General features: G+C 50.8%; 1 protein-coding gene across 4 annotated transcripts in view; it reads right to left on the bottom strand.

The window, feature by feature from the left end:
* Nucleotides 1-23,494, bottom strand: part of SHANK2 (SH3 and multiple ankyrin repeat domains 2) — a 473,760-nt gene that overhangs the window by 434,394 nt on the left and 15,872 nt on the right. For all 4 annotated transcript variants that reach the window (XM_057553698.1, XM_057553701.1, XM_057553700.1 and 1 more), the window contains exon 2: nt 13,277-13,380. The gene's annotated coding sequence lies outside the window, so the exon portion shown is untranslated. The remainder of the gene's footprint in view (nt 1-13,276; nt 13,381-23,494) is intronic.

The raw sequence follows: 23,494 nt of genomic DNA, 5'->3' as shown, positions 1-23,494 counted from the left end.
CTCTTCATCGCGGCGTGCGGGCCTCTCACTATCGCGGCCTCTCTTGTTGCGGAGCACAGGCTCCAGATGCGCAGGCTCAGCAGTTGTGGCTGCACAATTTTGCGTCCCCACCGGCAACAACGAGAGTTCCTGTTGCTCCGCATCCTCCCCGGTATCTGATGTTAATGCTCCGGATTCTGGCCATTCTGCGAGGTGTGTTGTGGTATTCATGGTATTTTTGTTTGGTTTTTTTTTTTAGCAATTTTTAATACTGAAATGAAATTCACCATTTAAAGGGTACAATTCAGTGGGTTTTAGCTATGCTGTACAAACATCACCAGTATCTAATTTCAGGCCATTTTTGTCATCCCAAATGGAAACCCCATGCCAATTAGGGGGTCACTCCCCCTTCCTTCCTCCTCCAAATCCCACCGACCCCCCAGCCAATCCTGCCCCTGGCCACCACGAATCCAATTTCTGTTTCTGTGGATTTGCCCATTCAGTGCACTTCATATGAATGGAATCACACAAGGTGTGACCTTTTATGTCTGGCTTCTTTGACTTGGCATAACGTTTTTGAGGTTCATCCATGTTGTAGCATGTGTCCGGGCTTTATTCCTTTTCACAGGTGAATAATATTCCCTCGTATGGATGGGCCACATGTGTTTATCCATTCATCTGTCGATGGCCATCTGGGATCCTTACAGTTGGAGCTATTGTAAATAATGCTGCTGTGAACAATCACATGTGTCCATGTCTCTTGGGTAGACACATGTGAACACGTGTTCATGCCTCTTGGGTATGTGCCCAGGAGTGGAACTGCTGGGTCATATGGCAGCTCTCTGTTTAACTCTTTGAGGACCCACGGCCTGTTCTCTGCAGTGGGTGGCCGTGTTTTCATCAGTGTCACCGGCGTGGCTAGAACAGTCACTCTCTTTCGTCAGTTGTCATTCTGTCTTCAAGCTCTTTACCCCTGTGCTTATCCAGGATCGCCCCTATTCTACCAATAAGGAAACAGAGACATAAAGAGAGGGAAAAACTTCCTAAACCAGAGAGCTAAGACACGGTAGAACCAAGATGTGATCTTGGACCCTCTCTCTGAACTACTGCTGGCAGTAAAGGGTGAACACAGAGGGCTTGGGTTGTCCAAACCCTTGCTGGGCTCCTGGGAGGGCACCTCTGAGTCCTTGGAATGTCCTCCTAAGAAGAGTGGTTTTGTTTACAGGGTGCCCTGAGCCACATCAGGTCATTTACACTGAGAACGTGATTTACGGTAGGGGGGCCTTGGGCTTGACCTCTGGAAGGGCGGGAGACTAAGGTCAGCCTGTAGGTGGTCAGCCATGCCTATGTGACCCCCTGGACTCCGGGCTGCAAGTCGTGTCCCTAACTGGCCGTAGCTCACGTGTGTCGTCACACAAGGTTTCTGGAAGAATTAAGTGCCGTTTTTAAGTCTCCAGTGGGACGGGCCAGCTGGGAGCTGGTACCTGGTCTCTCCTGGACCCTGGCCCACGAGCCTTTACATCAGCTGACTGTCATCTGTATCCTTTCGCCGTAACGAAGTGCAACTATAATATTGATAGCTTGGCTGAGTCCTGTGAGTCCTAGAGAATCACTGAACATGTGGATGGTCTGGGCACCCCTGAACATCCGGTCCTATACGTGGCTGTAGTTCTAAGGAGCAGAGTTGCATGGGAGGGGTGGGGAAACTGACAGCTGGATTAATTTACCAGCATGTAAGTTACTTTTAGAAAAATGTAAATCCAAACAAGAATCACATACCGCACAGAGGAAATCTGGAGAACATTTGCTCCCAGGGTTACCAGAGGACCAGGGCAAGCGCCCTGGCTCGTAAGCACGTTTCCCGGCTGGAACTGGCTGCAGGGACAACCTCCCAAGGCAGGTAACAGGATCCGACGTGCTTCCCGTCTGCGCCGCCCAGAACAGCTGCCAACCCCCGGGTAAGGTGAGCCTGGGCTGGGCAGGGACCCGCGTTCCCCATGGACAAGTTCTCGGGTGACGGGCTCCCCACGTGATGACGCAGGACCAGGTGCCGCCCGGGACTCCTGAGACAGGTGTGCCTCACATACACGCATCGGGCATCTGTGCCCCACCAGCCACCCCTGCACTTCTAGGGGAAGCAGGATTCCTGAAGGCAGGCCCCACCCAGGTCTCACCTGGACCACCTCAGCCGAGGCCTGATCAGAGGCAGAGAAGAGAGGCCAGGGGCGTGCTTCCTGTCACACAAACTAGCTCCCTCTGCCTGGGCACCGCCTACACTGGCTGCCACGGAGTCACCCAGAGCCAGTCCTGGGGAAGGGACGCAGGAGACAGAGGCCACAGAAACACCATCTCCCCGAAAAGGGGACCCTCCTCCGCTGTTGGTGGGAATGTAAATTAGTGCAGCCACTACGGAGAACAGTATGGAGGTTCCTCAAAGAACTAAAAATAGAGCTACCGTATGACCCAGCAATCCCACTCCTGGGCATATTTCCAGAAAAAATCATAATTCAAAAAGATACATGTACCCCAACATTCATTGCAGCACTATGTACAATAGCCAGGACATGGAAGCAACCTAAGTGTCCATCGACAGATGAATGGATAAAGAAGATGTGGCACATGTATACAATGGAATATTAGTCATAAAAAAGAACGAAATAATGCCATTTGCAGCAACATGGATGGACCTAGAGATGACCATACTAAGTGGAGTAAGTCAGACAGAGAAAGACAAATATCATATGATATCGCTTATATGTGGAATCTAAAATATGACACAAATGAACTTTATCTACAAAACAGAAACAGACTCACAGACATAGAGAACAGACTTGTAGTTGCCAAGGGGGAGGGGGTGGGGGAAGGACGGACTGAGAGGTTGGGACCAGCAGATGCAAACTATTACATACAGGATGGATAAACAAGGTCCTACTGTATAACACAGGGAACTATATTCAATATCCTGTGATAAACCACAATGGAAAAGAATATGAAAAAGAATATATATATATATGCATAACTGAATCACTTTGCTGTACAGCAGAAATTAACACAACATTATAAATCAGCTATACTTTAATAAAACTTTTAAGAAAAGAAACACCATCTCCCCGTGGCCTGCCCAGGGATGCGGACAGGGATGCCAGGCAGAGGAATGGACGCCGGGACGTTCGGGGCATGTGACCCAGTCCCTCTCAGGACAGAGCTAGGGGCAGGCAGGGGACAGAGGCCTGAGAGATGTTGGCCTGACACCTGCATCAGACCTGGGCCCTCTCACACCTGTCTGTTGGGATTAAGTTTAAGGAGGCCCAAGTTGCCCAAAGGGGGACGAGGAGCCTTTGGATTACCTCTGAATCCCACAAGGAGGAGAGTTTCAGAAAGGGGCAGGGCTGCCAAGGCTTCCCACTCTCCACCGACCAAGCCACCCCTGAGGTGTGTGCTGTGCATTAGCGTGTTGGTGGCGGGGAGTGGCAGAGTGTGCAGGGTCACTTGGAGGGCAGGGGTGTCCACAGGGCCATGTCCACAGTCATTTTCCGCGGCTGCTGCAGACAAGACAGGCCCAGGGAGAGCTGCCCTTGGGCTGCAGCTGCAGAAGAAGGGCCCCGATCGGCACAAGGGGCCCGTGGACCAGCCTCATGCCCCATCCTTGGGATCCCGTATCCAATTTCTGATGCCGTGTGCCCCAAGTCTGTGTGGGGACCTCAGTGTCTCCCAAAGCAATCGCTCCGTGAACACATGAGGGAAAAATAATAAATGAACTCCACACACCAGCTCGAGGGCCCCCTGCGCTGTCAGGCGTTTGCGCTACCACAGTACGGGGGCGGGGCGAGGGGCATAAATGCAAAATTCTCTGTTTTCCTTAACAAGCTGGTTCACAGATCTCCCCGCGCCCCCTGCCAACTGATGAAGGCGACACAGCAGACAGCCGTGCTCACGACAAACACCCGACGGGCCTGCTTTACATTCCAGCGTCCTGGCGGCTGGCATTTCCTCCATGCGTTGGATTAAATATTACTTTGAATCCATTTCGTGACTGTGAAGCAGCTCTGATTAGCCGAACCGCTCCCTCTAAAAACATCCAGGGAGAATTAGCACTGGAAGGCGACTGTGTACCTGCCGTCCAGGTGGAAGGAATAAATATAAAAGAGGAACAGGAGCGTAAATATTTAGAGAACGTGGGAACCAGCAGCCCTTCCCTTCGTCCCTGACTGCGCTTTTGACGGACAGGTAAATTGCACTATTTTTCCCATCTGTGGCTATGGAACTACAGCAAAACTACAGACATTGGCTTGCTACAGATGCAGACAGGTGATAATTTGTAATATAATAAAAATGCCAACGGTAAAAAAGAAAGAAAGAAAAAGGGACAATTTGCATCCAACCGAACACCTTGAATTTTATTTCCAACGGTCTGCGATAGGAGCACCTCATACACCGGAAAGTTGACGTGTTCGTTTTGGTGAATTACATTCCATGTGACTCTTCCCTTGTTCTTTCCAAGGAAAGGTGAAGTCAGCAAGTTGGTGACTCCCAGCAGTTATAAAGCCACGCGGCAGCTGTCCCTTCCAGCAGAACCCGACGACTGGCCAGCATCAGCCCCCGCCTGCCTAGTGGCTGCATGAGACCCTCTCTGCCAGGTGTACCCCTGGGCGACAAAACAGCCGAGAGCTCTGGACACCAGGTTCTTAATCGGGTTCCCTCAACACAGCCCCTTCAGTTTCATAAACCATCAGTTTCAGAAAACCATCCCCCCGTGAAAGCGTGGTTAACACCCAGTGTCACCACCCTAGAAAATTCCTGGTTTGGCTACACGATTTGTTTCATCTGAAACACATACAAACATATTTATTTTCACCTTAAGATCACTTTACTTACAGTCACTCTCATCCAGCTCCTTTCTTACCAGGAAGCCGTCTGTCTCTACAAGCCTCGGTATATTCGGCCCTACATTGAGACCAGATCCTCACTCACTCCATCCGGCTATTTCCACCCACTTGGCCCGGGCTCAGCGGATGGGAGAGACCCAAGCTTCTGCTGAGAGAACCCAGGACACACGCAGCTTCCTCCGCCCAGGGAAGCCACATTCCACACCTGGATGCGGGCAAGTCCCGCTCCAAAGAGCTCATTCAGCAGCCTCAGGGCTGCAGATAAAACTGTCTCGGGGAACAGAGACACCAACACGTGAGAACATGGAATTCAGTGCCCGTTCCTCCCGTTTCCTGGGATCCTCGGACACGCGACCACGCCCAACTCAGACCCTCGGGCCAGGGCGGGAGCCCCGCTGACCTGACGGCCGGTCCACTGCTCAGGGCCATGGTTTAGGGGGGATCACGGGGAATGCTGCAACCCGAGAAGCTTCCCTACCCCAAGGAAGCTCCCTGAGGCTTCATCAGGCCAAGTCGTCTCCTTCCGACCCCCTGGCACCCAACCTTGGATTCAGTGTGATACACTAATGTCATTAATTTTTTGTTTTTAAACACTTTGGTGAAGATGTAATTCACACGCCATACAACTCATCCATTGGAGGGCACGATACAGTGGGTTCTCCTATAATCATTAAGTTGGGTAGACCATCACCTCTATCCATATTAAAACACTCTCATTATGTCAAAAAAAAAACCTACAATTCTCAGCCATCACCTCCCAACCCCCTCACCCCTACCACCCCTGGCAACCGCTCATGACTTCCTGTTTCTATAGATTTGCCTGCTTGGGGCATTTCACATAAAATGCAATCACACAGTCATTCAATTCTCTTTCTTTCTTCTCTTTTAATTCTCTTCTGCAAAAAGCCTTGCCCTTGGCCAAAGTTACCTCTGCCCATGGCTCCTTAAGTCCTACGTCTGAATCTATGAGACAGCAACACACCTGAACCCCCCAGCTTAGTGTCCACCTCTAAAATGTTGTTGTTATGTCCTCAGCTTTCACTGAGGTCAAACGGTATTTGAAAACTATTTGGGGTTTTCTTTTTTTTGGCAAAACCACAACTGAAAACGCTACGTGAAAACATTCCTCCTAGACTAGAGTGCTAAGAAAAATCTGCTCTCCAGAGGAACTAGTTTAATATCAGACAAGAGAACTGTTATCCCATCTTTCCCTTTTCTCCCTGGCTGCCAGGAAGCTCAGAGATAAATACCACACATGGCCGCAAAAATGTGCTCTCATCCCACGGGTTGGTCGTAGCCTAATGGTTTTAGCCTAATGATTAAAGCAGAGTTTTACCCATGGGGCCTGCAGCAGAATCATTTGGTTAGCAGGCAAACAAGGCAGATTCCTACTGAATTGGATTTTCTTTGGAGGAGGTCTTAGAATCTGCAATTTCAACAAGATGCCCGAGAAGTCTTGTTCCTCAGGCCAGGTTCTAAAGTCAAAGCAAAATGACACGGCCCTTTTGCTAGGACTGAGACGACCCATTTGGGGAAACAAACCCAGTTCTTGCTATTCCTCGATCGTCCTCACCCTTGAGGGGGAGCATCGGTGAGCCGCCCAGGTGCTGTTTGCAGGGCCTGACACATGCAGCGCGGAGGGGCCCTTACTGCCGAGATGATGACGTGGTCCCTGGCTGAGCTATTCGGAAGGATCTACGTGATGGGCCCAATGACCACCACCCGTTTCCCTAGACTCATGGCCTCCACCTCATTCCTCAGAGCAGCCCAGCAGCTCCTGCGAACACCCCAGTCCGCCTGGACCCGCGCACCCTCCTCAACATCGCACACCCCGCCCGGGGCTCTGGAAGCCCGAGGACGATCCTGTACCAGCTCTCAAGGTCCCGCCACTCACCCCTCCTGACGCTGGGAGATGCTTCCCCCCACCACCTGCCTCGCTGGGTAACCAGGTCTAAAGTGATGGGAGAGGGCAGAGGGAGAGAAGGGGGCAACCCAGGGGCACTGAGCTTATTCCCACAATGGCACCGTGATGCCCGAGGGTGCAGCTGCATCCTGCCCTGCACAGGGGCCTGCAGTGGCTCACAAAGAGCGTGCAGAGGCGGAGACAGGGAAGCCTCCCGGGAGGTGGGGTCTCCCAACGGCCGAGGGGACGGGCACCAGGAGGGGTGGTGCACAGAGCAGAGGCGGGAACCTAGAGGCTGGGACAGGACCCTCGGGCACAGGGAATGCACCCAAGGACGGTGCAGAACCATGTGCTGCCGTCGGGGGCGGGGGCCGCCTGGCAGGTGCCCGACCCCTCGGGCCTTGCTCCCTCTGCCCTGACGAGAGGTGAAGATCCTGGGGCAGCCGGAGCAGAATTCACCCGCCCAGAAAGACCAAAGGCAGGAGGCGTGTGGGCTGGTCTCTAGGTGCCCACCTCCACCTCTAGGCCCAGGAAGAAGGTTGAAGCACTCAAGGTGTACATTCGTGGAGGGAAACTTTGAATGTGTGAAATAGTCGGGGCACTTCCACGGAGGCCCAGCAATGTGCAGCCGGCATGGGGACACCGGCCAGCACGTCCCCAGCCCGGCCGAGAGGGGAGATGCCCGGGGCCCACAGGAGGCAGCTCGCAGGCTACACTTCTCCTGGCGGTTGGTCTGGGGGCACGTCCTGCAGAGAGTGACGGGGTGAGGGCAGTCCTGCCTACGCCAGCACCAAGGCCCCTCCCCAAGGTCTCAACTGGGCCATGGTGACCTGGGGAAAGGCCGTCACGTCTTCCCACGGTGACCGGCCTGCCATCAAGGTAACCCCGGCGGAAATCTGAGCCCCGGCCACACGCAAGACCCCACTTCTCCTCCTTCTCACTGAAAAGTGACCCTGTTCCCCAACCAAATCCAGATCCACGTGCTGTATGAGCGTCCCGGGGCTGCTATAACAAAGTGTCACACGCCGGGCAGCTCAGAGCAACACAAAGGTATTCTCTCCCCATCCTGGAAGCCGACAGTCTGGAATCAGGTTCCCTGGACTGAAATCTGGGTGTCGCAGGGCTAGCGCCCTCCGGAGGCTCCAGGGGAGGGTCCTTCCTGCCTCTTCGGGCTTCCAGGGCTCTGGGTGCCCTGGGGCTCGTGGCTGCATCACCCCAGTCCCTGCCTTTGTCATCACGGGGTCTCCTCTGTGTTCACATCTCCCTCTGTCTCCCTCTTGTAAGGGCTCCTGTGATGGTGTTAGGGGCCCAACTAGATGATCCAGGGTAACCCCCCATCTCAGGACCCTTAACTTGATCACATCTGCAAGCTGTACTGTACACGGTGACACATGTGGTCCTGGGATGAGGACTTGATACCTTTAGGGCCATTTCCAACGGCCCCATACAGCGACGCTTAGCTCCTTCTGCAGATTCCTGGGTCCCTCTGGGGAGATAACAGTGATTGAGGGCCACCTCCTTCACACAAGCTCAGAGAGGTACCATCACCCTCGCCCGGGCCTGCACAGGGACTGCCCCGAGAGGGGACAGTCACCTGCTCCCCATTTACTGACTGCATACCAGACCCAGGTTGGGGCTCTGGGTGGAGAGCGAACAGCTATTGTGCTTTTGTTCTGCAAACAACACGCAGACAGTGAGAGCAGACGCCCCGCCCTTCGGAGCCAGACATCTGGAGACAGTGGCCCGCATTCGATGTCCACACCCCTCGCCCACCATCACTCCCCGGCTCACTGCGATCTGAGATGCAGGGGGCTGCGGGGGAACCCCTCTGGAAGCAGTGTCCATGCGGTTTGCACAGCATCGCCCCCCCTTCGTGGTGGAGCTGCTGGACATGCCCGGGGCCCACGACCTCTTACATACAAAGCTAACTCCTCCTGTAATGCCCTGGGAGACACCGGCCCAGGCCTCCCTCTGGCTGCCTGGACCTAACACCCCCCAAGGCCCAGCTCCAAGCCCAAGGAAGGCCATCGCCTACATCTCTGGAATTCCCTATCAAAGGGAGAGTAGGATGAACAGGATAAACGCCAGCCCATAGGGTTCTGACTTGGTCCATCATGAGCCTTCCTCTGGGGCCGCTGGTTAGGGGCAGTCCCTAAACGCCGCCATCACCTGCTCCCAGGAGGAAGGATTCCCCCATCTGGAGCCCGCCTCCTACGCAGATGTCACAAGAAGAAGCCACACAACTTAACCAAGACACAGAGGGCTTCAGACCAGGAGGACGCCAGGGGCCTGCAGGCTGAGTGCTCATGCCCCCGGGGTTTGTGGACAGAGGGCATCTCTCAGCCTCTGATCTGGTTGTCTGCGCTGGGTGCGCCGAGATCATTTAGAACAGGGGTCAGCAAACTTTGTGTAAAGGGCCAGCCTGTAGATATTCTCAGCTCTGAGATCACACGGCCTCTGTCACAGCCACTCAACTCGGCCTCTGTAGCATGAAAGCAGCCAGAGATAATACAAGAAGGAACGAGCATGGCTGCGTGACAATAAAACTTTATTTACAAAAGACAACCCATGGAGTGGGAGGAAAGATTTGCAAATCACATATCTGGCAAGGGATAAAAATCCAGAATATATAAAGAGCTTCTATGATTGAATAACAAAAATCAAGTAACCCAATTCAAAAATGGGCAGAGGACTTGAACAGACATTTCTCCAAAGAAGACATACAAATGGCCAAGAAGGACATGAAAAGATACTCAGCGTGACTGATCACTGGGGAAATGAAAACCAAAACTGCAGTGAGATACCACTTCACAGCCACTAGGATGGCTACCATCAAAAAGACAGGAAAAAAGCATTGGTGAGGATGTGGAGAAGTTGGAACCCTTGGCATTGCTGGTGGGAATGCAAAATGATGCAGCCACTGTGGAAAACAGTATGGCGATTCCTCAAAAAGTTACATGTAAAATTACCATGTGACCCAGCAATTCCACTTCTGGGTATATCCCCCAAAGAACTGGTATTTTTACACCCACTTCCAGAGCAGCATTAATCACAACAGTCGAAGGTGGAAAGAAACAACCTAAATGTCCGTCGATACACAAAGTTTGATCTCCATACAGTGGAAGATTATTTGACCTTAAAAAAGAAGAAAATTCTGACAGAGGCTACAACATGGATGAACCTTCAGGGTAGTATGTTCAGAGAAAAAAGTCAGACACAAGAGGACAAATCCTGTAGGATTCCACTCATAGGAGGTCCCTAGAGTCATCAAATCCATAGAGACAGAAAGTAGGATGCTGGGGCCAGGCGCTGGGTTGGGGGGGAGGGGGGGTGACTGTTGAATGGGGCCAGGGTGTCAGCTTGGGAAGATGGAAAGTTCCGGAGGTGTATGGTGTGACGGTTGCACAATAATGTGAATGTACTTAATGCCCCTGAACTGTCCACTTAGAAACGGTTAAGATGGTAAAAATTTATGCCACGTGTATTTTATCACAATTAAAAAAAAACTGGATTTACAAAAACAGATGATGGTAGGATTTGGTCCGTGAGCCATAGTCTGCCAAGCCCTGATTTAGGACCACACACTAGGCACCCAGTTTTGGAGAGAATTGCTTCAATCTCATCACCGAAGACAGAGTCTTCACCCAAATCTGTTGGATGTGTCACACGTCACCACCAGGAAAGTCACCTGGAACCTCAGAAATCCTCCGGCACCCTAGGGGGGGTGTCTGATTATACCCACAAGTGGAAAAAATAATTTGAGGCAATAATAAAGACCACTTCACAAAAACTGTATCTTTGAATTCATTCCATCTGTGATTCACTGAATCACGGGTGAGAATTCACAACACTGTACACTAATCCTGTTACTCTAAAGTGGAACCCTTCTGCCACTCATCATGTGACATCCGGCTACTCACTAAATTACCACGCGAGGGTAATTTTCCATTTTTTCTGAGTGGCAGCAGGAGGGGATCACTCCGAAAGGTCTGAAACCCAGAATCTACACGGGCTTATTAAGTGATGAATGTTTCAACTGTAAGGTGATGCTTCAGCCAGGGCAGGGGGGCTGTGAGGCGCCCACACAGGGGGCATCCGTGATGAATGGAGGCCCCAGGACACCCGGAGGCCACTGAGGGGCAGGGCCCCTTTGTGGGACACCTGAGGATGCAGGCGAAGCAGCTGAGAGGGAGATGAAGAGCCCAGATAAACCTGGGGCTGATGGAGAATTCTGCCTCAGCTACGCCCACACCCAGGACGCAGCACCTCCTGGACTCACGAAGATCCACGCCCGAGAGATGGAAACCCTCCCCGCCCACAGCACAAGGGCCACCATCCTTCCTCCAGCTGAGAGGCCTAATCTCCCAATGAACACCTGGTCCCCTGGCCTGGAGACAGCCCACTGTGTGGGCGAAAAGCACCCTGGCCGGCAAACCAAGATTACAACACGTCCACTCCTGGCCTAAAGGGGGCTGTCCGGTCCAGCTTTTTCCTCTTCTCTTTCCCCTTGTACATCAATGACCACGGTCACAGGGACAGATCCTGAAATCAAATGCTCCCACCGCTTGGGGCCAATGGTAAGTATAACAGTTCTCTAAGAAGAGGCTGGAGGCCCAGCCCGGGCGGCACCCTATCTCAGACCCCGCAATGGTGACAAGCAAACGCTCAGATCAACTGGTCAAGTGTCCTTTCTCAGGAAGAAACCTGGAGGAGGTCAGAGGGCCTTGGTGCAAACCCAGGCTCAGAGAGGTTCGACCTCATCGTGAACCAACAAGCCCCCCATCTGGCCTGGGGCAGATGACCCACAAATGCAGAAACACGCTGCACGGGGGCTTTGTGCTCTGCCACCAGCTGCCACCATAATGAATGGTAAGTGAGTCCCAAGTCCCGATCCCCAGGACGTCAAAGGCAGGCCTTATGGACGATGCCGTAGGTACGGTTCAGCCTAGCGCGGGACCTTCGCTCAAACCTGGACACCCTCCTGCTCTGAGGCCGCTCTGCCTCTAGAAGAAAGGGCAGCCACGTCCTCCACTAGAGCCGCGCGTCTCGTGTGCATCCGTCTGTCACCCCGCCACTGAGCCACGGTGAGTGAGCAGGTACCGTGGGGTTCAGAGCCAGGGGGTTCCCGACGAGGGGCCAGCATCCAGCATCGGGGAGGAACAGAGGACAAGGGGACTGTAGGCTGTGCCCACTCAGCAGGGACAGCGGGGGCTGGTCCTCCACGGGGCCCCATCACCACCGCTCGCCAGGTGAGTGCCCGCGTGCGCCCGGGGGAGGGCGAGAGCAGAGGCCAGAGAAGCTCAGAGCACAGGGAGGGAACCATGACCACACGGAAAGGCTTGAACAAGGACAGTGAGAGCGTCTGAACTGGATTTCAGGCAGGACTGCAGAGCTGGGAAGCTGGGGGTAGGAAACCAGTTAGGAGGCGACCCCCAAAAGCAGTGGAGACCAGGACCAGGGCAGGGGCAGCGGCTCTGACATTCCGCTCCTGCCTGCTGTATTTGTAAGCCCAGGACATGCACTCTCAATGGAATCTTGGAAGGTGAAATGGATCTTAGTGTTTTTAAGTAGAAAGCACAGATATACAAGCAGAACATCAACAGATATACAGCCTTTCCATAGTATTAAAATTTCATTGGGGTGGACAGTTTGGGAAAAGGGTCCAAAATGTCTCCATGGATAGGCGATGATATTTTTTATAAAGGCTGAGAAGTAGTGTCCAAGGGGGAGCGGACCTCACAGACCTGCCTTTCTGGTCCCCAGTATGCAGAGCCAGGCTGGGCGGCCGGGTGTTGCACCAGAAAGAGCCCAGGCTGTGCACAGCCAGGGCTGGATGGAGCTTCTCAGGACCAAGTAGGCCATGAGCAGTGTGTCTAACTGTTGGAAGCCTGTCCCCTCACCTGAGAATGGCAATCATTTCCCTTTCTTCATGAGGTCAGTCATGGTAAAAGCCCAGCCTTTAGGCAACATTCAGCAAATGCCAAGTTTAAGCACATACTACAGATGAAACGATACCAGTGGAGCACATATAACAAGCTCTGGGCACCAGACTCTGAGCACAGGGCATGTCTCAGCTCTGCGGAACCACAGATCGTGGGCTTCCCTCCGTGGTCCCTGTGCTGGACACAAACAGGTGTCCCCTGGTCCAAGCAAAAATGGAGGTGGGGCACCCGTAACACTTCCCCCATCATCCACTCTCAGCCGCACTGGCTGAGTCCCGCCTGGACATCTCAGAGCACAGACAAGGAGCCAGACCTGGAGCCTCAGCCACGGTCCCAATAATTCCCCCAAGGTCACATTAGCTAGGCACCAAGGGGCAGGCTTGTTCCCCCAGCACCAAGGGCAGCTCCACCCGCCCTCTCCCCACCCTGACACAAGCACCTGGGCCCTGACTGCGAGGAACTGACCATCCTCTGGCCGCAGTGCCAAAGGGGTGAGGTGAACCACACCATGGCAATGGAGATTGGCTTGCAGGTGACAAGGACAAGGAGAAGATGTTCTAACTCACCAGAGGTGCTGCTGTCAGACTGGGCCCCGCAGAAAGGTCTGTTAGAACAGGAACCGTCTGCACTCCAGTGGGTCAAGGCATGGAGACAGGAGAGATTTCCAGAGCTGCAAGAGACAACCAGGTCACGGTCAGATAGAGCAGGGGTACCAGCAGGGGTACCGGACTGGTCCCAGTCCGTGGCCTGTTAGGAACCGGGCTGCACAGCAGGAGGTGAGCGGCAGGCAAGCGAGTGAAGCTTCACCTGTATTTACAGCCGCTCCCCATCGCTCACATTACCGCCTGAACCATCACCCCCACCCACCCACCCGTGGAAAAACTGTCTGACACGAAACCAGTCCCTGGTGCCAAAAAGGTTGGGGACCGCTGAGATGGAGCTCCAAGAGGCAGAGGTTAAAGCTTCAAGTGCATCCTGGTATCTCTGAGCTGAAAACCAGGGGCTGCACTTCTGCTTCGGGAAAGATGGAGTAGACGCACTTTTCCCTACTCCTCCCAAGAAGAGCCACGAAAATCCCAGTATGTCGTACAGGAAACAAACATAAGACTCTGAGAGGTAGAGAGAAGGCAGAATGGTCCGGGACCAGGGACCCAAGGAACAGCACGGTGGTCGGTTCTCCGGGCTGGAGAATCTCATATCCCAGACTGGGAGATAAGAAGTCAGAAACCCAGAAACACTAGTAGAAGCAGAAAAAAAAAACCGCAACGAATGACTATTCTCTCCAGCCAAAACACCAGGAAAATGGCAGAGGAAAAGGACTACGTTTAGACAATAACTGCTCTACTCCACCCAGATATCACAGGAAAACTGTGGCCCCCACCCTGACTCATAGCAGCAGAGGCCGAGGGGGGAGGCTGGGCTTGCCCTTGCGTGGCTGTCGTGAGGCACCCAAACCTCCACTGGGGGGGATCAAATAAACCAAGGTGCGGAGCTGGGACTTTCTTCCCTACTGAGCTGTAACAAATCCTCCTCTGGTTCCATTCCGGGAGCCCGGATTTCCACCCGCATTTGGCACCCCTCCCTCACGCTCCCCCCCTCATCCCGCTGGACTGGGGTCAGAAGAGAGCTAACGGAGGGTCAGGACTTTCCCCATCACCAGCAAGAATGAGGCCACCCCCACCATGGTATCAGTGGAGACCACGTGGGGAGCAGGTCCCCTCCCCCACCAGCAATAACAGGAGCCTCCCCACTTGAGGTCAACTGAGGAAGCTGGACATCTACCTCCATCCGGCAGTAACACTTCCCTTGTGAGAGTGATGTCAAAACAAGCCGGCTAAAACAGAAGAATTCCATGAAATGTTTAAAGAATGAACATCAGTTCTACACAATATCTTCCAGAAAATAGAATCCAATCCATTTTGCAGAAAAAATATGACCCTGATACTAAAACCATACAAAGAGAGTACAAAAAAGAAAACCACAGGTGAATATCTCTCATAAATATAGACATAAAAAAATCCTTAATGAAATATTAGCAAATAGAATTAAGCATTATATGAAAAGAATTATATATCATGACAAGTAGAGTTTATTTCTGGAATGCTAGGCTGGTTCAATATTTTTTTAAAAAATCAATTTATAGGGACTTTCCTGGTGGTCCAGTGGTTAAGAATCCGCCTTCCAATGCAGGCGACGCAGGTTCAATCCCTGGTCGGGGAACTAAGATCCCATGTGCTGCGGGGCAACTAAGCCCACGTGCAGCAACTACTGGGCCCGCGCACCGCAACAAAAGACCCCACGTGCCACAACGAAGATCCCGTGTGCCGCAAATAAGACACGATGCAGCCACATACATACATACATAAATATTTCTAAAATAAATAGGGGCTTCCCTGGTGGCGCAGTGGTTGAGAATCTGCCTGCTAATGCAGGGGACACGGGTTCGAGCCCTGGTCTGGGAAGATCCCACGTGCCGCGGAGCAACTGGGCCCGTGAGCCACAACTACTGAGCCTGCGCGTCTGGAGCCTGTGCTCCGCAACAAGAGAGGCCGCGATAGTGAGAGGCCCGCGCACCGCGATGAAGAGTGGCCCCCGCTTGCCGCAACTAGAGAAAGCCCTCACACAGAAACGAAGACCCAACACTGCCAAAAATAAATAAATAAATAAATTCAAAAAAAAAAGTAACAAATGTTCAAGTACAATTGGTGTCTTTAAAAAAATAATAATAAATAAAATAAATAAATAAATTAAAAAAATAAAAATAAATTTATGTAATACACTATACCAACAGGCTAAAGAAGGAAAATCACACGGTCATAGCAATCAACGCAGAGAAAGTATTTGACAAAATTCAACATCCATCTGTGACAACATCTCTCCCAAAAATAGGAAGAGGGGAAATTCTTCAACTTGATCAAGAGCATCTGCAAAACTTCATCTCATCAGCTAACATTATTCCAAACAGGGAAAGGCTAAATGCTTTCCTTTTGTAATGAGGAACATGGCAAGGATGTCTGCTCTCATCATTCTCATTCAACATAGGGGTAGACGTTCTAGCTAGTACAAAAGGCAAGAAAAGGAAATAAAAAGCATACAGATTGGGAAGATAGAAATAAAACTGTCCCCATTTGCAGATGACGTGATTGTAGAAAATCCCAAGGAATAGCCAAAACAACACCTCCTAGAAATAATACATGAGTTGTGAACAAGGTCACAAGATACACGATTGACATATATAAGTCAACTGTATCCCCATATACTAGCAATGAACATGTGGACACCAAAATTTATAATCCAATACCGTTTACAATTGCTCAAAAAAATAAAATACTTAGGTGTGAATCTAACAAAACACATACAAGACTTGTACCCTGAAGTCTACACAAACCAGTGAAAGAAATCAAAGACATCTAAAGAAGTGGAGAGACATACCCTGTTCATGGAACACAGTCAAGACGTCAACTCTTCCCAAATGGGAAGAGTTGGGTGGAACACAATCCCAGCAAGATTTTTTTTTTGTAGATATAGACAATATTATTCTGAAATTTACATGGGAAAGCAAAGGAACCAGAATAACTAAAACAAATTTGTAAAAGAATAAAGTGAGAGCAATCAGTTTACCCAATTTCAAGATGTACACGGCCAGAGTAATCAAGGCCGTGTGGTTATGGAGGACAGATAGGGACACAGATCAACAGAACTCAACAGAGAGCCCAGAAATAGACCCACACAAATACACACAGCTGATTTTTTTTATAAGTTTATTTATATTTGTATTTATTTATTTTTGGCAGCCTTGGGTCTTCGCTGCTGCCCGCGTGCTTTCTCTAGTTGCAGCAAGCGGGTGCTACTCTTCTTTGCGGTGCATGGGCTTCTCATTGCAGTGGCTTCTCTTGTTGCAGAGCACGGGCTCTAGGCACACGGGCTTCAGTAGTTGTGGCTCGCAGGCTCAGTAGTTGTGACTCACGGGCTCTAGAGTGCAGGCTCAGTAGTTGTGGCGTACGGGCTTAGTTGCTCCACGGCATGTGGGATCTTCCCAGACCAGGGCTCAAATCCATGTCCCCTGCATCGATAGGTGGATTCTTAACCCCTGCACCACCAGGGACGTCCCCCAATTGATTTTTGACAAAGGCATAAAAGCAACTCAATGGAGGAAGGATGGCCCCCTTCAACAAAGGGCCTTGGAGCAACTGGACACTGATAGACAAAATAATGTGAGACGTGAGCCTTACACAATGACCCAGCAATCCCTCTCCTGGGCACATATCCATACAAAACTCTAATTCGAAAAGATACGTGCACCCCAATGTTCATTGCAGCATTATTTACAATATTATTTACAATAGCCAGGACATGTCCATCAACAGACGAATGGATAAAGATGTGGTACATATATACAATGGAATATTACTCAGCCATAAAAAAGAATGAAATAATGCCATCTGCAGCAACATGCATGGACCTAGAGATTATCATACTAAGTGAAGTAAGTCAAAGACAAATATCATATGATATCACTTACATGTGGAATCTAAAATATGACACAAATAAACATATCTACGAAACAGAAACAGACTCACAGACATAGAAAACAAACTATGGTTACCAAAGGGGGAAGGGGTGGGGGAAGAGATAAATTAGGAGTTTAGGATTAACAGATACACTACTATATAGAAAATAGATAAACAACGAAGGCATACTATATAATGCAGAGAACTGTATTCAATATTTTGTAATAACCTATAATGGAAAAGGATCTGAAAAAGAATAGATAAATATCTATATATGTATAACTAAATCACTTTGCTGTATACCTGAAACTAACAGAACACTGTAAATCAACCATACTTCAATTTTTTAAAAATCAACTCAAAACGGATCATGGACTTAAATGGAAAGTGTAAAACTATAAAACTTTGGAAAAAAACTTCTCATAGGAGAAAATCTTCAGGATCTAGGGTTAGGAACGCCAAAAGGATGCCAAAAGCACAATCCACACACAGAAAAAAAAATCAATAAATTGGATCTCATCAAAATTAAAACCTTCTGTTCTGTGAAGAAGAAGATAAAAATACAAATCACAGACTGGGAGAAAATGTTTGCAAACCACACGTCTAACAGAGGACTCATGTTCAGAATATAAAAAACTCTCAAAACTTAACAGGATAAAAACCAAACCATCCAATTAAAACAGAGACAAGAGACATTTTACAAAGGAGGATAGGTAGATGGCAAAAGAGCACATGAAAAGATGTTCAAAACATCATTAGCCACTAAAGCAATGCAAATCAACACCTCAGGGACATATCCCCACACCAGAGTGGCTAAAGTAGAAAACAGTAAAATTCTGGTGAGAAAATGGGCAAACTCTCACATTACTGGTGGGAATACAAAATGGGACAGCCATGTAGGAAAACAGTGTAGCTGTTTCTTAAAAATCTAAACATGCAACTACCATACGACCCGGAAATTGCACCCGTGGGCATTTATCCCAGAGGAATGAAGGCTCACGTTCACACAAAAACCTGAAAACTAATGTTTATAGCAGCTTTCTTCGTAACAACCCCAAACCGCAAACAACCCAGGTGCCCCTCCAAGGGTGACGGGTTAGACAAACTGACGCATACACACCATGGAATCCTACTCTGCATAAGAAAGCAGGGACCAGGGATACGCAACAATCTCTACAGAGTTTCGATGACAGAGAGGGAAGCCAACACCAGAAAGTCACTTACTGTGTGATTCCACTTCTGTATAATTACTGAAATCACAAAATTATAGAGATGGAAGGCAGATTAGTGGTTGCCAGGGGTTGAAAAGCAAGTGAAGTAGGAGGGAGTCTGTGGGGCTATAAAAGGGCAGCATGAGGGATCCTGGTGCTGATGGAAATACTTGTATCTTGACCGTGTCACTGTCAACGTCCCTGTGTTGAGATGTTGTACATTTAGTTCTGCAAGCTACTAGTCATGGGGCAAACTGGGTAGAGGGTACAGGGGATAGCTCTGTATTATTTCTTAGAATTGCAATTCTTTTAAAAATAAAGAGTTTCCTTTTATTTTAAAAAGTACCTTATGGAAAACGAAACAAATGAAAAGAGGTTACACAGAGTTGCCATGTGACCCAAGACGCATGATTCTACTCCGAGGCGTATACCTAAAACAGATAAAAACATATGTCCACACAAAAACCTGTATCCTAATCTTCATAGCAGCCCTCTTCCTAATAGCCAAAAAGTGGAAGTAACCTCAATGTCCACCAACTGATGACTAGATAAATAAAATGCGGTCCATCCGTGCAATGGAATCTTATTCAGCCACAAAAAGACACGATGCACTGACACACGCTACCACGTGATGAACCCTGAAAGCATCATGCTAAGTGAAAGAAGGCAGACACAAAAGGACCTCACATTGTATGGTTCCATTTACATAAACTGCTCCAAATAGGCACATCCACAGAGACAGAAAGCAGATGAGGGGTTGCCGGGGCCCGGGAAGAGGAGGGGGGATGGGAGGGGGGGCCACTGCTGATGGGTACGGGGTTTGTTTTGGGGGGAACCAGAATGTCCCAAAATTGATTGTGGTGATGGCTGTACAATCCATGAATATACTAAAATTACACTGCCGTATACACTTTAAATGTGTGGATCGCATGGTATGTGAAATATACCTCAAATTGTTGAAAAAAGCAAGCAGTGACTGGGTTCTAGGAAATTTTAAAAGCACCCACTTTACAGCGATCCTCCCTGTCACCCATGGAGAATCACTAAATTATTGAACTATTTTAAAATGTTAGCCGTCAGCGTTCTGCAGCTATTTTTAGCAGCGCCCATCCCATCATTCCTACGGAGATGGAAATCGTTAACTGTGAAGCGTTCTGAAACAGCTCTGTAACCCCCAGGGTACGCCCCAGGCACAGAGTAGCCCCGGTGTCCTGGGCTGGGAGTCAGGAGGCGCTGGCCTGTGCCCTGGACAGACCTGGCTGCCCCAGCCCCGGGGGCCCTTCTCTGGAAGACCAGGGCTCCCAGAGTCAATCTGCCTGGTCCCAGCCCCGCTCTGCAGCCATCCCCCCACCACGTGCCAGCTAATTCTGTGAAATGGGAATGCATGAAGACGCCACCCTGGAGCCCTGAGGATTAACTGACCACGCACAGGTGGCTCCTCCCACGGGCACCCCCAAAACAGAGGAAATGTCACCACCTCCCTGTCATCCAGAAAGGCAGCGGGAATGGCCCCATACTGCAGGTCCTTCCCTTAGCGAGGAACCTGATTCTGCCAAAGGTGAAACAGCGGTTCCAACAAAAACTGGTACAAGAATGTTCCTAGCAGCATCATTCACAGCCGTCAAAAAGTGGAAACAAGGGGACTTCCCTGGTGGCACAGTGGTTAAGAATCCGCCTGCCAGTGCAGGGGACACGGGTTCGAGCCCTGGTCCGGGAAGATCCCACATGCCACAGAGCAACTAAGCCCATGCACCACAATACTGAGCCTGGGCACCTAAAGCCCGTGCTCTGCAACGAGAAGCCACCGCAATGAGAAGCCTGCGCACCGCAACGAAGAGTAGCCCCCACTTGCCGCAACTAGAGAAAGCCCCCGCGCAGAAACAAAGACCCAAAGCAGCCAAAAATAAATAAATAAATAAATAAATTTTTTTTAAAAAGTGGAAACAGGGACTTCCCTGGGGGTTCAGTGGTAAGATTCCATGCTCCCAAGGCAGGGGACACGGGTTTGATCCCCGGTCGGGAAACTAAGATCCCGCGTAAGAAAAAAAAAAAAGTGGAAACAACCAAAGGTCCATCAACAGAAGAAAGGACAGACAAAATGTGCTCTAACCATACAAGGGAGTATTATTCACCCATTAAAAGGAATGAAGCACTGACACAGGCTACAATGTGGATGAACCTTAAAAACATTTTGCTCAGTGAAAGAAGCCGAGCGCAAATGACCTCATGCCGTACAATCCACTCACATGAAATGTCCAGGGCAGGCAAATCCATAAAGACAGAAAGCAGCCGGGTAGCTGCCAGGGGCTGGAAGGGACTGTTTCTGGGTATGGGGTTTCCTTTTGGGGTGATGAAAACGAAAACTTTTTGTACTAAATGCCACTGAACTGTACAGTTTTAAATGGTTGATTTTACGTTCTGTGTATTTCACCTCAATAATAAAAAAGAACCTCATTCTCGACAGCTCACAAGGGTTCAGAATCCACTTTACAGAGTGAGGGAGGAAAAAAACCTGAAAACAAGGCAAAATGCCAACACTGTCAGAGATGAGGAGGAAAGGGAAAAACTCTCTGATCCTTGGCTTTTGTCACTGCAACTTTCTGAGGCTGACCTTCCGCAGCCCTCGGGGAGCGGCGGGAACGCGTACACTGCCTCCCCACCATGCTGTCTACACCACTGCTGAAGTCCAGGCTGGCAGGAATGTGACTTCATCTGATCTACCCATTCTCCCGATGAGAAAACCGAGGCCGAGGTCCCACAGCAGCTGAGCGGCCCAGCCAGGACCAGAACCAGGGCCCGGCTCCCCCATCCTGCCTCTTTCTGCCTCCCGGAAATCGCTCCTCACAAAAGCAGGACCCGGTGGGAAGTCCCCGTGGCCCTTGACCTCCACGGAACGCTCTTAACTCTCCTCTGCCCCGGCTCCATTACCAGAGAAGGCAAAAGTGCAGGTGGGAGTGAGCTTAGTAACAGCTCTCGTGTAAAATTACTCAGGAACAAAGTTAAAATATGAATTACGCCCTCCAGCTGAACCACAGAGCCCGTGACCCCTAAAAGCGTGAAACCCCAGCTGGCCCCTCCGCTGGTGCGCGCGATGATGGGTGATGACGATGGCCAGCACCTGGGGTGGGGGGAAATAGATGCAGACGGGGCTGCGCCAAACCCACACGGGGCGCGCGCCTCCCTGGACCTTCTGCCTGGGGAAGTCCTCTCCCAGTGATCCTAGACTTGGCCATTACGCTCGCTTCAACCAAACGGGCCAGAGCAAAGGGATGCATTCTCGCCGTTCTTGGGAGCCCTGCAACCCAGTGACCAAGCCAGGTTGGCCTGTGGCGGGGTGAGAGATGGATGATGCAGTTACCCCCCGACCCCTGCCAACGACCAGCCCACCCGGGAGACGTGAGTGAGGCCTGCCCACCAGCTGACCACAGGTGAACTCAGGGGCCACAAGAACCAACCGAGTCCTGCTCAAATGGTCCACTTTCCAAATTGTGAGATAAATAAACCAGGGGTCGGCAAATTATTGCCTGCGGGCAAAAGTCAGCCCACAGCTTGTTTCTCTAAATAACGTTTTATTGGGGCTCAGCCATGGCCATTCACTTGACTGCTCTTGCTTTGTAGAGAGACTGTACAGCATAAAGAATGAAACATTTACTCTCTGGCCCTGAAATAAACAGTGGTCCTTTTACCCGAAGTTTTGGAGTGTTTTGTTCTGCAGGTTGTTAGCTGACACAACCTCCATCTAATTGTTACTGATTAGGTGGGTGTTACCATCCCCCACAGCTGAGGATCACGCAATGCCCGAGGCCACACAGGTGGTCCACGCAGGCAGCACCCACAAAGCGGAACTGAACTCTGGTTTGTCCGACACCGAAGGCCCCGTCATCGTGCAGGCTTTTCAGAAAGCGCTCCTAACTGGATGACTAACTTAATAAATATTCCACCCCGACCTCCCAGGTCCTCTCGTCCCTCTTCAATAAAAGATGGCAGGATAAAATTTCAAATGAACAAGAGCACATCCGTGTCAGGAACATCAACTGAGAGCCAAGAAGGTCCACTCGAAACAGCACCTTCCGCCCCCCAGCCCAGCCACCTGGAGCTCCTGCGGGGCAGTGGGTGGGGGAGTGCCCCTCGCTGAGAAACGCTCCGTGGGAACTCTCCGGATGCACCAGGGAGCGGAGGAGCTCAGGTGGGCCCCCAAGGCTACCGACGACCCCTGCAGGGGCAACAGGTACCCTGGAGGACTGCCGGGTCCCCCTCACTCCCGTCATCCGGAGCCCCTGCACAAACCAGGTGCACTTACAGCTCAGGCCAGAGGCTCTGCAGAGACCAGACGGGGCGGGAATCCACGGCGGGGCCTGAACAGCCAGTCCCAACAGGACAGGGGAAGCGAGTTGGCAGACTCCAACCTGCCCGTGACGCGGGTCCAATCTGAACAGATCAAGTACACACAGGTTTTGCCAATAATGATGATGAGCGCAGCTCACGGTACACCAAGGCCCGTCAGAGTGAGACAGGCGGGGACCCGGGACCCTTGGCTGCAGTGCTGCCGTGCTTGCACCTGGACAAACGTCTCCTCCGGCTACAAAATACAAAGAAACTATAAGGGACTAAAAATAACTGCATGCGTGTGCAATTGGGGCATATTCTGGACAACAAGATACAAACAGACCAAAAAGCCCAACTGCCGCTTCTGAAGAGCCTGGAGCAAAAGCAGGGTCCTGCGCATGCCCGCTGCACAGAACACCACCAAGGGGGAGGGCAGACCACCTAAGCCACCCCTCCAGCCCGACCCCTGGACACACCCCTACCCACCCCCCATATAAAGAACCAGCTTGCCTCCCATCTCCGTGAGTGAGCAAGCAAGGGAAGCTGTTACTTGTTTTCGCTCCCCCCTGCTACAGCAGGGGGCCCAGTAAAGCCTTGCTTGAATTTCTTGTCTGGCCTCTGATGAACTTCTGTTGATTAAGGAGGCCAAGAACCCTGGTCGGTAACAACAGTCTCGACTTTATGTAAATGATCTCATTTAATGCTCAAGGCCACTGGAGAGGTGTTATTACCCCAT

Source organism: Balaenoptera acutorostrata, chromosome 9 (assembly GCF_949987535.1).
Source record: "Balaenoptera acutorostrata chromosome 9, mBalAcu1.1, whole genome shotgun sequence".
Taxonomy (NCBI): Eukaryota; Metazoa; Chordata; class Mammalia; order Artiodactyla; family Balaenopteridae; genus Balaenoptera; species Balaenoptera acutorostrata.
Note: the sequence above shows the minus strand (reverse complement) of the source record. Positions and strands in the feature narration are given on the sequence as shown.